The sequence below is a fragment of the Dendrobates tinctorius genome, unplaced genomic scaffold (genome assembly GCF_039654945.1).
Source record: "Dendrobates tinctorius isolate UK_male_01 unplaced genomic scaffold, ASM3965494v1 ptg000024l, whole genome shotgun sequence".
NCBI lineage: Eukaryota > Metazoa > Chordata > Amphibia > Anura > Dendrobatidae > Dendrobates > Dendrobates tinctorius.
This window is the reverse complement of record NW_027361692.1, coordinates 23,151,028-23,163,628: the sequence shown is the minus strand read 5'-3', so window position 1 is coordinate 23,163,628 and position 12,601 is coordinate 23,151,028. Positions and strand designations below refer to the sequence as shown.

The 12,601-nt window shown below is 41.5% G+C and overlaps 1 protein-coding gene across 4 annotated transcripts in view; it reads right to left on the bottom strand.

Moving 5' to 3' along the window:
* KHDRBS2 (KH RNA binding domain containing, signal transduction associated 2) overlaps positions 1–12,601 on the bottom strand; it is a 628,563-nt gene that overhangs the window by 118,531 nt on the left and 497,431 nt on the right. For 3 of the 4 annotated variants that reach the window (XR_012231037.1, XR_012231039.1, XR_012231040.1), the window contains one exon: positions 6,637–6,714. The gene's annotated coding sequence lies outside the window, so the exon portion shown is untranslated. Of the gene's footprint in view, positions 1–5,555; positions 5,758–6,636; positions 6,715–12,601 lie in introns of all 4 variants that reach the window. The other variant, XR_012231038.1, reaches the window with a different exon arrangement.

Sequence of the window (12,601 nt, the reverse complement as noted above, 5' to 3'; positions counted from 1 at the left end):
GTGAAAAGCTCGGACAACCCCTTTAAGATAAAGAACAATGAAGTAGAGACATCCCTCTATCAGAAGCCAATCGACCATCCAACATACCTTAAATGGGACAGTTTCCATCCAAAACACATAAAATACTCTTGTCTACAGCCAAGCCATCAGATACAATCGTATATGTTCCAACCCCATGGATAGAGACAAACACCTTGGTCGCTTCAGAAAGGTCTTTTTGAATCAGGGCTACCATCCAAGAACAATTGAAAACCAAATTACAAGAGCCACCAGAATATCAAGGAATCACCTGCTACATCGCAAAGCTAAAGATGAAAATAACCGTGTGCCTCTAGTGGTCACCTACAATCCTAATCTGGAGGTGCAAAGGGGAGCTGCATGGAAATTATAACCTTTACTACAAAAAGATGCCCGATTACAATCCATATTTCCAGACCTCTCACTGCTGTGTTTTAGGCAGCCCCCAAATTTAAGAAGCATCATTGTCAGAAGCTCCCTGTCCTCTCCAACAGCTGCAGGAACCTTTCCTTGCAACCAGAAAAAATGCAACACCTATCCATTTATAATGACCACGGACAAGATAAAGATCCCCAACTCACATCAGGACTACAAGATCCCATGTACTTTCAGCTGCATCACATCTAATGTGGTGTACCTACTCATTTGTACTAAATGTCCATCTGGGGGTGTATGTGGGGGAGACAGGGCAAAAACTGAGAACAAGGATGAATTCTCATCATCACACAATAAGAGAAAAAAGAATGGATCTACCTGTGGCAAAACATTTTTGTATCCCCGGTCATAGCATGATGGACATTAAATTACTTGTATTAAAAGGTAACTTCAAGTCTCAGAGAGACAGAAGAGTCTGGGAGTATAAATTTATGACAACTTTTGACACACTCAGTGCAGGAATGAATGTGTCGCATGGATTTATGTCTTTTTACATCAATTAAGGAATTTTCTCTTCAGACCTTCTGGGGTCATTACACAACACAGAACCAGACCCCAATCAGAGGGCAATAACATTTTCACACTCCTTATCTATGAACTGTTCCAATATTTATGTTTATCCCTCTCCCATAATGACAATTCGGCTTCACATCACTTGTCTTATCTATTGCGTTATTTCTGTGATGTTTTGTGTATAAATATGTGATTCTTCAGATGTTGTATTAGTCTAGCCTGATGAAGAGACCTGAGTAGTCTCGAAAGCTTGCAATGTGTTACCATCTTTACAGTTAGCCATTAAAAGGTATCAACCACTGAGGACTCTCAATTCTAAATATTCTTCTATCTACTGGCTAAAGGGCCCTTTACACATAGCGATATCGCTAGAGCGTCACCGATTTTGTGACGCAGCAGCGATATCACTAGTGATATCGCTACATGTGATACTCACCTCCGACCGGCTCCCCTGCTGGCTATCGCTGATCGCGCGAGATCGGCCTGGTCCATTTCTCGTCGTTGGCTTCCTGCTGGCGCCGATGAGCGAGCCATGGATGCAGGCGGAAGACGGTCACCCTCGCCACATCTGACAGGTGAGTACGACCGCCGACTGCTGCTGCATCGCTAGTGAGATCTGCCTGTTTGGCAGCTCACTAGCGACCATTTAGCGATGCACCAGCGATCCTGACCGGGTCATATCGTGGTCGGAATCGCTGGTGCATCGCTAAATGTAACGGGGTCTTAACACGGTACAAAGATGTATATCTTTCCTGTATCTAAATTCCAGCCAGGCTCTGTGGGTCCTTTTTTGGCCCTGTTTGACTTTGTCTTAAGTTATCTCACCAGATTTAAGAACGTCAAGGCTATCAATTATTTCCGTAGAGTTGTCTGATTAAAAGCCGATCAAGATTATTAGTGATGGGGTGGTGGTTGATGTTCTGGGGGTAAATCTCAGGCAGCACATTCACGATGCTCAGGACAGTGTGCTGGAAGAGTTACTTATAAATAAACTATGTGCCATCCTTTTTAAGAGTAGATTTTTTAAATAAAGGACATGACTCCATTTTAGCTGGGCAAACAGGTTCTTTTACCACTAGGAGTTCCAGCCCTTTAGCAAAGAGCTTTACCTTACATGTAAACACCAGTTGAAATCCTGCAGTGAGTACGTTTGCTTTCCCTCCCAGTTCCTCTTCCTTTCACCTCTTTAGGTTTCTGTAAGGTTATTCTTGTTCCATTTATATTTGGCTCTTTACCTTATATGAATGTGTTTTAACTTCCTCACCCTGGGTTTTTGTATCTTCCTGCACATGTGCAGCTAGTGTCTTCTAGACTGTATAGGGACCGTGTGGGTGTGGCACAGTTTTGTCTTTATTATGTAGAGATTCACAGGCTTGGGCATTTTCTTTAAGTGAGAATTCCCGGGTATTGTCTTTTTTTGAGGCATTTTCTCAGCTCTTGACCTTATTTATGATGACCCTGACAAGGTCACTGTGGCTGAGTCCAAGATCTGTAAGTTGGTTTAGGGAGGCTGTAGAGTGATGACTACTGCTCAGAGTTTAGACACTGGGCAATAGAGACCTCCTGGAAAAGACCCTGCAATCTGTCTGCAATGTTTTGTGGACAGATGAGACCAAACTAAAGATTTTTGGTATAAATAAGGAGTATTATGTTTGGAAAAAAAAAACACTGCATAACAGTGTTTTGCACAGCATAAAAACCTTCACCGACTGTGAAACATGGTGGTGGTATTATCATGGGTTTGGACTTTTTTACTGCATCTGTGCCAGGATGGCTTGTCATCATTGCTGGAACAATTAAATGCTGAGTTATCTCAACAAATCGTAAAGTAAATTGTCCAGAAGATGAATCTCAAGAAAATGTGGGTCATAATACTAATCAAACGTTTGAACACACCTGTCTATGCAGTGGTTTACCATGTTCTTTTCGCACATTGTAGATTCAGCCTGAAGCCAGCAAACACATAAAGAAACATGGAGTAAAGTAACACATGTTAAACAAAACAGGATCTGTATGATACTTTAAACACCCTTCACATTCTCTCAAGCAGCTTCATCACATAGTCACCTGGAAAGGTTTTGCAATAGTTTAGAAGGCATGCCACCAAGTGCTAAGCACTTGATGGCATTGTCTTCACTTTGCAGTCCAACTCACCGAAAACAATTTTAATTGGGTTGAGGTTAGGTTAATGTGGTGGTAATGTCATCTGACACATCACTCCATTCCTCTCTTTTTTGGCCACATAAACCGACATAGCCTGGAGGTGTGTTTCAGTCATTGTCCAATTGCAGCACAAATGGTGGTCCCACTAAATACAACCCAAATGTCATGGCATATCACGGCAGAATGCTGTGGTATGAATGCTGGATAAGTGTGCCTTGAATTTGGAATAAATCTAGAATAGTCTCACCAGGAAATCATCCCCACACTATGACAACTCCACAGCTTTGTTTCTCAATTGCATATCACATGAAACCATTTGCTCCCCTTTATATCATCTCACAAAGACATTGTGGTAGCAACCTGAAATCTTGAATTTTGACTCATCAGATTACAGTACTGATTTCCACTGATATAATGTCTTGTACTTGTGTTTGGGCCAAACAAGTCTCTTTCGCGGGTATACCGCGACAGAGAAAAGCCAGAAGACTGCAGCGTCTGATTTCTCCTACTTTTGCAGTGTTTAGAAGCACTTCACCTACATATTACTGTACTGAATAAAAAAAAAATGCAGGTGCATCTTGCTGCAGAAGAAAAAAAAATTGTCCTCCATCAAGATCGTGCCGCAGGCAATAGCAGCTGTCGGCGATCTCCGAGAGGTTATTGTGCACAATCCTGCTGATAGGTTCTATTTAAGTCTCCTATTACCCTGTTTAGCACTAGTGATGAGCGAGTATACTCACTGCTCGGGTTTTCCCGAGTTTGCTCGGGTGGTCTCCGAGTATTTTGGCATGCTCGGAGATTTAGTTTTCGTTTCATCTGCATGATTTGTGACTTGCAGACAGGCTGAATACATGTGGGAATTCCCTAACAAACAGGCATTCCACACATGTATTCAAGCTGTCTAGCAGTCGCAAATCATGCAGCTGAGACAATGATATCTAAATCTCCGAGCATGACAAAATACTCGGAGGACACCTGAGCAACGAGTATACTCGCTCATCACTATTTAGCACATTTAAAATGCATTTTGGGGTTGATGGACTCCCTTAATTCACAAAACTACACTGAGATTCACTATGGGAAGAAGATAAGCTAGAAGATACTGTGTAATGGCTTGAGAGTGCTTTTCTGTGAAATTACACGTCTTGGCATTCATGTGGATATTACTTTAACACACATCTCTTGCTTAAACATTATTGCAGAGCCTTCCTTGTAACAATACTCACTACTGACTAGTAGTGAAGAATACTGTGATCTCCCACAAGGTCAGGAATGGTATGAGGAACAAGACAGAGTTCAATTTATTGACTTGGACTTGAAAATCCCTGTATCTTAATCCGATCAAGTCTCTGCAAGTATCCTGGAAAACCAGGTCTGAACTATAGAAGCCCCATTTATCTATTCAAAAGATTTGAAGATCCTGCTACTAAATTCTTGGCACCATATGGCAAGAGCGCTATTCTTTTGACAAATATTCTGGGATGGCCTACAGATGCTCTGAACCTGGCCCCCAGACAATAGTATTTTGAATGTCCAATTCACAAGATATGGTAAATCTATAGCTTCTAATTATTGACACATCTCACACCAAACAAGTATAAAATTAAAGGAATTTTGTTCACAGTCTTTGTACAGAATGGTGATACATGTTGGCACTGCATAAGTAATAAAAATGAGAGAAATGTCCCTATACTCAAATAAAAATAAAAACATTGCTGACTTTACAAGCATGTATTTAGATTATTTTTGCAAGCTTGCCAAAAAGGCAACATTGTACAGAAATGTAAGAATGGCACATCTTCCTTTCTGACATTGTGATATTGTATTTTAATATATTGAAAGCCAAGAATGGATTTGCAGCATTTAGTAAGTTTTCAGTCTAATTCAAATGTTGGATTCATGTCTACATTTCTTATTATGCCAATAAAATATCCCCCGTGCTGCTGTTGCTGAGGGTATGCTACAGAGATAGAAGATAGCATGATTTATTCTTCTCTTAACATATAAGGAAGACTTATTAGCGGAGAGTCTCTACCTAATCTGGAGCTGTGTTCAGGGAAAATGTACAATTTAGAGGTAGTCAACAAATTTAATAACTGATAAAAAATAAAATTTACCAAATCTGTGGCCAGATAAAGTATTACTCCTCATGTAGATATATGACAACCTATTCTGAAGATTTACCCTAAATTGATAGGACCAAGAGATGATCGGATCGAGCTGTGGAAGATCAAGTTCACATCAAATATCCTTACATTCACGGTTTCACACAATTTCGAATATTTTGAGATTCGATTCCTGGTTCTCAATAAAAACTTGTCCGGCACCATTTTGCACACTGCTGAAGCATCAGAGAGTGAGCTAATCTCATTTTGCTTTGCCGTGCAGCCTCCTCATAATACTCTGCGGCTATGATATTATCATACCTCGTACAGGGGGTCAGGAACTTGGCCATTACAGATCAGCGGTTTCCAATGGAGCATAGTTTGTACTGCAGAATCTTTTTCCATTTCCAGAGTCACTGGGTAAGTCTTTCTCTTCTGTAGAGTGTATTCCCTTATGGTTAGTGGGGTCCTCGCTCTCTCTTCCATAGTGTGAAGGTCTTAAGATCAGTGGGGTGCTCTCTTCCTGGTGTAGAGTGAAAGCTCTTATGAGTCAGTGGTGTTCTCTCTCCTCCCTCACATGTATTTTACAAGGAATTACAAGCTTTCCAATATTGTAATTTATTTGCCATAAATCAAAATTTTGGGGAAAATTCTTCGAAGTTGGCGATTTTGAAATTCAAAATATCGGCTCATCTCTAATAAGAATGCTTTGTGTATTTCAATCCAGACTTAGTCTATAAATACATGCAAGTGCAAGATGTGGACCAAGAATTTTAATTCTGGAAATAATTTTAATATTAAAAGCAAAAACTTCTTGAGTCATAAATGGGCATAATGCGGATATATAAATGTAAACATCTGCAAGCAGTTTGTGTTGAAGAGGGTTTCTAAATTGAAATATATAACGCAAAGGTGAAGTCTTTCTCACACAATGCTGGCTACAGGCGACAGTAGCTCTGTAATGATAACACAGACTTCCGTCAGACTGTGACAATAAGTCCTTGTATTTCCAATATCATAGTCATACCTAATAATTCAGTAGTTTTACCTGAAGCAAGGGATTATATGAACATTCAGATATTTCCTTATATTTATCTGTTCAGTTATATTTAATTTCTTAGTTGGGATTGTATGATTTATCACATTTATACTACAATTTAATATTTTTTAATGCACACCTGATATTAATCATGGCTGGTTTCCCATTATATGGGACAGTGCAAGGTAGAAATGGCATTGAGGTTGAAGGTTTTGCAAATGTCATTCATACTACAGCTCTTGCCATGGAGAAGTCATTCTGAGCCATTTTCTTGCACATTTGACCTCACAAATACTCATTAGTATTTTCCTGTAAAGGGCATATTTTGGTATGCATAGGCCAGGATATAGGCATAGGACCTACCTAATGAAGTCTGAATCACTGATGTATTGAATGCATAAGCAGAACCACATCTCCAGCATTTCTGGAAACTTGAAATACCTGAAACAAGAAGGAAAGTAATAAAGGTCAACTCTGCCTGAAATTATGGCTGAGCATTTTCTATCACACAAAAACTGACTATGTTTAATATTCTAGATGCTTTATAGGATATCAAGCACAACATTTTATGTTCTATCATACAAGAAATCACTTTGCAAGGATACTCATTCACTTGAGTCCAACAAATGCAAACCTTAAAATTATGAAAACAAAACTAATAATTGCAGATGCCAGTGTGTTTCACGCCTCTTAGGTACAGACAGTGACACAGATTATATGAATTATTTAAAAAAGTGATGTTTTTCACTTATAGAAATTGAAAAATATACCGTATTTTTCTGACTATAAGATGTACTTTTTTCCCAAAAATTTTTTGGGAAAACGGGGATGCGTCTTATAGTTTGAATGTACGGTACTTACACTTAGCATGGTGGCAGTAGGAGTCGGGCGATTCTTCTGATGGTCCTGGTCTGACGCTGCAGGGCGATGATGGTGCAGCTGGTGCGGTGGTGCCGGGGGCTCCGGCGACATTTTCTGAAAGCATGGAGCCCCGCAGTTTTATTTACTCATTGCTGTGGACTCCAGGAAAATGGCCGCTGGAGCTGGTGCACGCGCAGATTGAGATCTCGGCTCCGAGATCTCGGCTCCCGAGTTCTTGGGATGAGATCTTGTTGCCGTGATCTCAATCTGCACCTGGGGAATCAATTTGGACTTCGAGAAAATGGCCGCCGCAGCAGGCGCATGCACAGATTGAGTCACCGGTGCCCCCCACACCACCGAGCACTGCTGCACCAGCCACACCAGGCTGGGATGGGAGCGAGATCATCGCCCTGCAGCGTCGGACCACCAGAAGAATTGCCCGACTCCTGCTGCCACCAGTGCTGCTGATCCCCCAAGGTAAGCTGAATTCAGGACTGTAAGATGGACTCCCTTTTGACAAAAAAATGTTTTTTCCCCATTTTCCTTCTGAAAACATGGGGTGCGTCTTATGATTGGTGTATAAAATACTGAGAAAAAGGGCATTTGTCCCGAAAGTATGCTTTGCTTTGTAGTAAATTAACAGAAAATTACCATCCAAAATGTTGGCAAATCTTGGTAAACAGGAATTTAGATTAATATTGCTCATTTTAGTACAGAGAACTTGGCATTTTTTTGGCAACTAGGCGGAAACATGAAGACGAGCCATGTTAGTGCTAATAAATAAGCAGCTCAGTAAGTTGTCATCATGCAAAAAAATTGCCCTCATACAGCTATATCCATGGAAAAATAAAAGTAAAATATCAAAAAAACTGTCAGTCAGTGCCATGCCCTGGCACTGATTGACAGCCAGCTCTGTACTTATGCACTGCTGAGCCGACTCTCAGTCAAAGTGCCGGTGCGTGGTTAGAGCCGCTGCTCTGAGCGCTGTGATCGGTGACTGTAATTGCTCCGGGCACACCTTTATGACTGAAAGTTTGCAGTTGCCAGGAGGAATAAAGTTCATTTTCTTCAGTGTGATGCACTTTCAGCACTGCAGTCGGGCACCTTCAAAACCTTGCTAACCTGCATATTAACCCTATATGTGCAGGTTAATGGCATTATCTGACATGGCAGGTTCCCTTTAATGGCAGTGATGTATGTTGTGGGAGCTCTTTTTTTTCCTTAATTCATAATTATGTCACAACACTCATCAACTAAGGAGTCTAGCGTTAATTTTTTGATAAACTTTTGATAAATGTGGGCCAAAGTACTGTTCATGAGTTACAGATCTATCTATCTAGCTCTTTCTTTACAAAGACAATTATAGTATATGAATAGATTATAAAGTATAATTATTAACAGAAAAACATCTTTATTATTCAAAAAATTGTGCTTATATGTAATGTTTATTTCTATAAAAAATAAATTTCCTACAACATGTAAAGTGAAAATGTAAAAAAGTAAAATCCCAGCATTTTATATACCAGAAATTATGACACGTTTCTAGGACAGATGTGCAAGTTAATTTAAAATCTCAAAGGACCAGAAGCTAAAAACTAAGCAGGGACAACCAATTATAGCTCCTCTGATTAAAAAAAACAAAGTAATATATTTTATGCAAACATTTTATTTCAGGCTGCATTCCTGGACTATCGCCACTCTTACAGTTAGCTCTTATTTATTGTTCTATGATAATCCAGCACCTTTTCAGTTCATTTCAGGATGTAATAAAGTTACTGTAGTGTGTATGTAAATATGCATCACATAATTATACTGCTAGGAGTAGGAAATATTATTATTTCGTAATTCTGGTATATTTAAAGAAAATCCGCCACCATGAATTTGCCACCTAATGCAAGAGCAGCATAATTTACAGAATGAGACGCTGATGTCAGTGATGTATCAATTACATGGTTATTTGCTATGTTTTTTATAAAATCACTGTTTTATCAGCAGGAGATTATCACAAGGGGACTAATCAACCTGCTCACCTGTAGCTCTCCATATTCATATTCTCTATATAACCCCTCCTCCACCATTGATTGACAGCTTTACACAGTGCGCACAGAAAGCAGTCAATAAGTGGGGGGAGGTGGGGTTATAAATAACTCAGAATGCAGGAACCTGGCTTTATTTGCCGGGGGGGCCCTGACTGATCAGCCTGTGGGTTTAATGTGCATTGCCCTCTTTTCCTAGGCACAGGGAAAGGGCTAAAGGAAGCAAAACTCCACCCACTTTAATTTTGTATGTGAGTCATTTCCGGTCCCGGGGGGGTTGTATCATCCTCCCCCTAAGGAGTATATAAGGTGGGGCCTGAGGCTGCCAGGTCTCCTTGAACCTGGGATCAAGAAAGTTCACACTCCCAGCGGTGCGTGAGGTAATTGAGGTTAGGGATGTCCTTACCATTAGAAGACGTCATTAGAGGGTTGCCAGGGAAAGAGTGGCGTGGCTGGCAGCGTTCTTGCTGGAGCTGGGTCCATATGTGTCGTCTGGTCATTCAACTCCCAGTGAACGGAGGTCGCGGCGGAGTGATTAAGCTCATCCTCGCCTCCTGTAATTTTGCCGATGCCAGGGGAGGATGCAGGTCCTCTGTGTGTGGCCTCACCCCACTGCAGAGGCAGGTGAGAAAAAGGCAGGAAATTGCTGAGCGCGGTCAAGGGAGCTTGTTAGGTTCTATGCCCAGGCAGCATTAGGCCGCCTCACAGAGCACAGCGCAGTCAGCTCAGAGGATAGTGCCTGTCACAGATTCAGCCCTAGTTTTATGTAACAAGGTGGCCGCTCAGTTGTCTCATATGGGAGGAACACATAGCGCCAGTTCATCCTCATTGGATGATGCTGGGAGTAGTAGTGCTGCTATTCAGCAGCCAGTAATTTTTACCTCAGACTAGTGGGGAGCGTTTTGTTAGTGGACAAGGTGACTACAGATAATTTACCTGCGATAGTTAACCCCCACCTGACCACATTAGCTTCTAGTTGTGAGTCAGTTTTCACACATGTACCTAGACAATTACCTCATGCAAATCAGCAGCTGATAGTAGTTTCCTATTTCTCAGGCATCTCAGCTACCCAACGCTCCTTAGTTCATTGTGATGCCTCTGGAGCCAGCTGCATTATTTAATACTTCACAAGCATCAGGATTAATGTTTTATCCTTCGAATTTTTCACTGCTTAGCGCTGCAGTTGCAGACCTGGTTGTTAATTCAACCTCTGCAGGTGTCTCTTGATCCCTGTTTTTTTCTCACAGCAGCAAGGAGGGTTGCTGGCTTCCTCTGACGGAGCAGGCCAGTCGTGCCCAGCACCTGCTGGGATTTCAGCTGTTCCCCCCGAGTCAGAGCAAGGCTCAGTGGACAGGCAGCGGCTGCATTTGGCAAGCCTTACGAGCATTGTCCAAAAGTGGCTTTGCGTGGTAAAGGTATGAGGAAGAATTTCGTCGTCGTTTGGCCATTAACCCGGCTCTGGATTGGGGTGTAAAAGTTACAGACTCTTGGTTGCGCCTCATTATGTAGCAAAGGAGCAGTCAGCTCTTTCATTCTGGGCCCGTGGCCAGCTACTTGGCTTGGGGCCCATTACAGTATGCATACACGGAACCTGTTGCATGTTCAATGATGGCCACTGCAGATATTAGGGATTATGCAAGTTCAAGTATGAATGCTCGTCTTGCGGCGATTCGCATGTAGTGGCAAAGTGTTCCTGCCATCCCTAAAAGGCTACGATCATGAGGCAAAACCCTCAGCATGAGAGCAAGGAGTATCACTGTGATGGAGCTGTTGGATAGCAAATACCACAATAAAGTGGCAGCAGCTGAGTTGTGAGTGGGGTTCATATATGGTTTTTCATACCGTTTAAATTTTCAAAAAAGCTAGTTGTTTTCTGATAATTTAAAATCCGCTAGGGAGCTCCTGTTAGTTTTGTCAAAGAAAATTTAAAAAAGAAGTCTCTCTTGGTTGCATGATGGGGCTTTTTCTTTCCCCACCTTTTTTCAACCTCAGGGTATCCCCGTTAGGTGTCATTCAAAAAAATAAAACCTGGTGAGTTCTGACTGATATATCACTTGTTGCACCCAAAGGGTCGCTCGGTGAACGATGGCATTAGTGCGGAAGAGGCTTCAGTGGCATATGCTTCTTTTGATCAGGCAGTTAGGCTGTTGCGTCAGGCAGGGCATGGTGTATTGATGGCAAAATCGGATATCGCTTCTGCTTTTCGTTTTTCTTTCAGTTTATACAGATTGTTATCATTTGCTAGGTTGCTTTGTGGATGGTAACTATTATGACACTTGCCTTCCCATGGGTTGTTCCATTTTATGTAGATATTTCGAATTATTCAGTATTTTCCTCATATGGGAGGTTAAATGGGAAACAGGATCGCAATGGGTGACACACTATTTGGACGATTTCCTTTTTGTAGGGCCAGCAGATTCAGAGAGTTGCAAAAGAGTTTTAGACAGTTTCCGGGAGTTAATGAAAGTATTTGGGGTACAGTTATCGAAAGAGAAGCGGTTTGTCCGTCTACCCGCCTTTGTTTTTCTTGGCATTGAGATTATTTGGTTAATATGGTGTTCCGTTTGCTTCATGACTAATTGACAAGTTGTTAGGTTGTTCGATTGTTTCCTTTCTATAAAAAAAAAGTGACACTGATACAAATGCAATCCCTGCTGGGTTTATTGGCAGTTGCGTGATGTGTTATGCCTATGGGCAGAATTTTTCTTGCCGGCTGGCGATGCCACATGGGGTGTCAAGCTTCCTCATCATATAATTTATATTGGTCTTCCTTTGATTGAAGATCTGCAAGTGTGGAGTTTTTTGCTGAATTACAATGGATGCACTGTCTTTTAAAGTGAAGAAAAGGCGAGTCAGGATATTTCATTATTTATAGACGCTGCCGGGTCTGTCGGTTTTGGTGTCATCCTTTGTGATAAGTGGTGTGCAGGATTCTGGCCACTTAGTCGGTTTCAAAATGTTTGGACAAAGAACCTTACTTTTCTTCAGTTGTTCCCTCTGGGGTGGCAGTGGGCAGTTGGGGTGATCAGTTGGTCAATTCACTCATTCACTTTTGGTCTGACAATAAAAATGTGGTTCATGCAATAGATCATTTGTCATCATCTTCTATTCCTGTCATAAAGTTTATTTGTTTCCTGGTATTGAGGTGCTGGCATTTTAATATCTGGTTCCGATCGCAGCATGTACCAGGTAGTCAAAATGCTATTGCTAATGCCTTTTCAAGTTTACCTTTCAGAAATTTTGAGATCTCACCCCATCGGCTAAGCAACAAGAAATTCAGTGTCCAGGATACCTGTGGAAAATTCCGGAAGTCACTTAATGCCATTGGTCAGGGCGTTGGTGGCTCCGTCATCGTGGTCAGCATATGGTAAGGCGTGGCAGGAGTGGGGGGTTTTTTGCAAGTAGTCTCCCGGTGGGTTCCTCAAACGAGG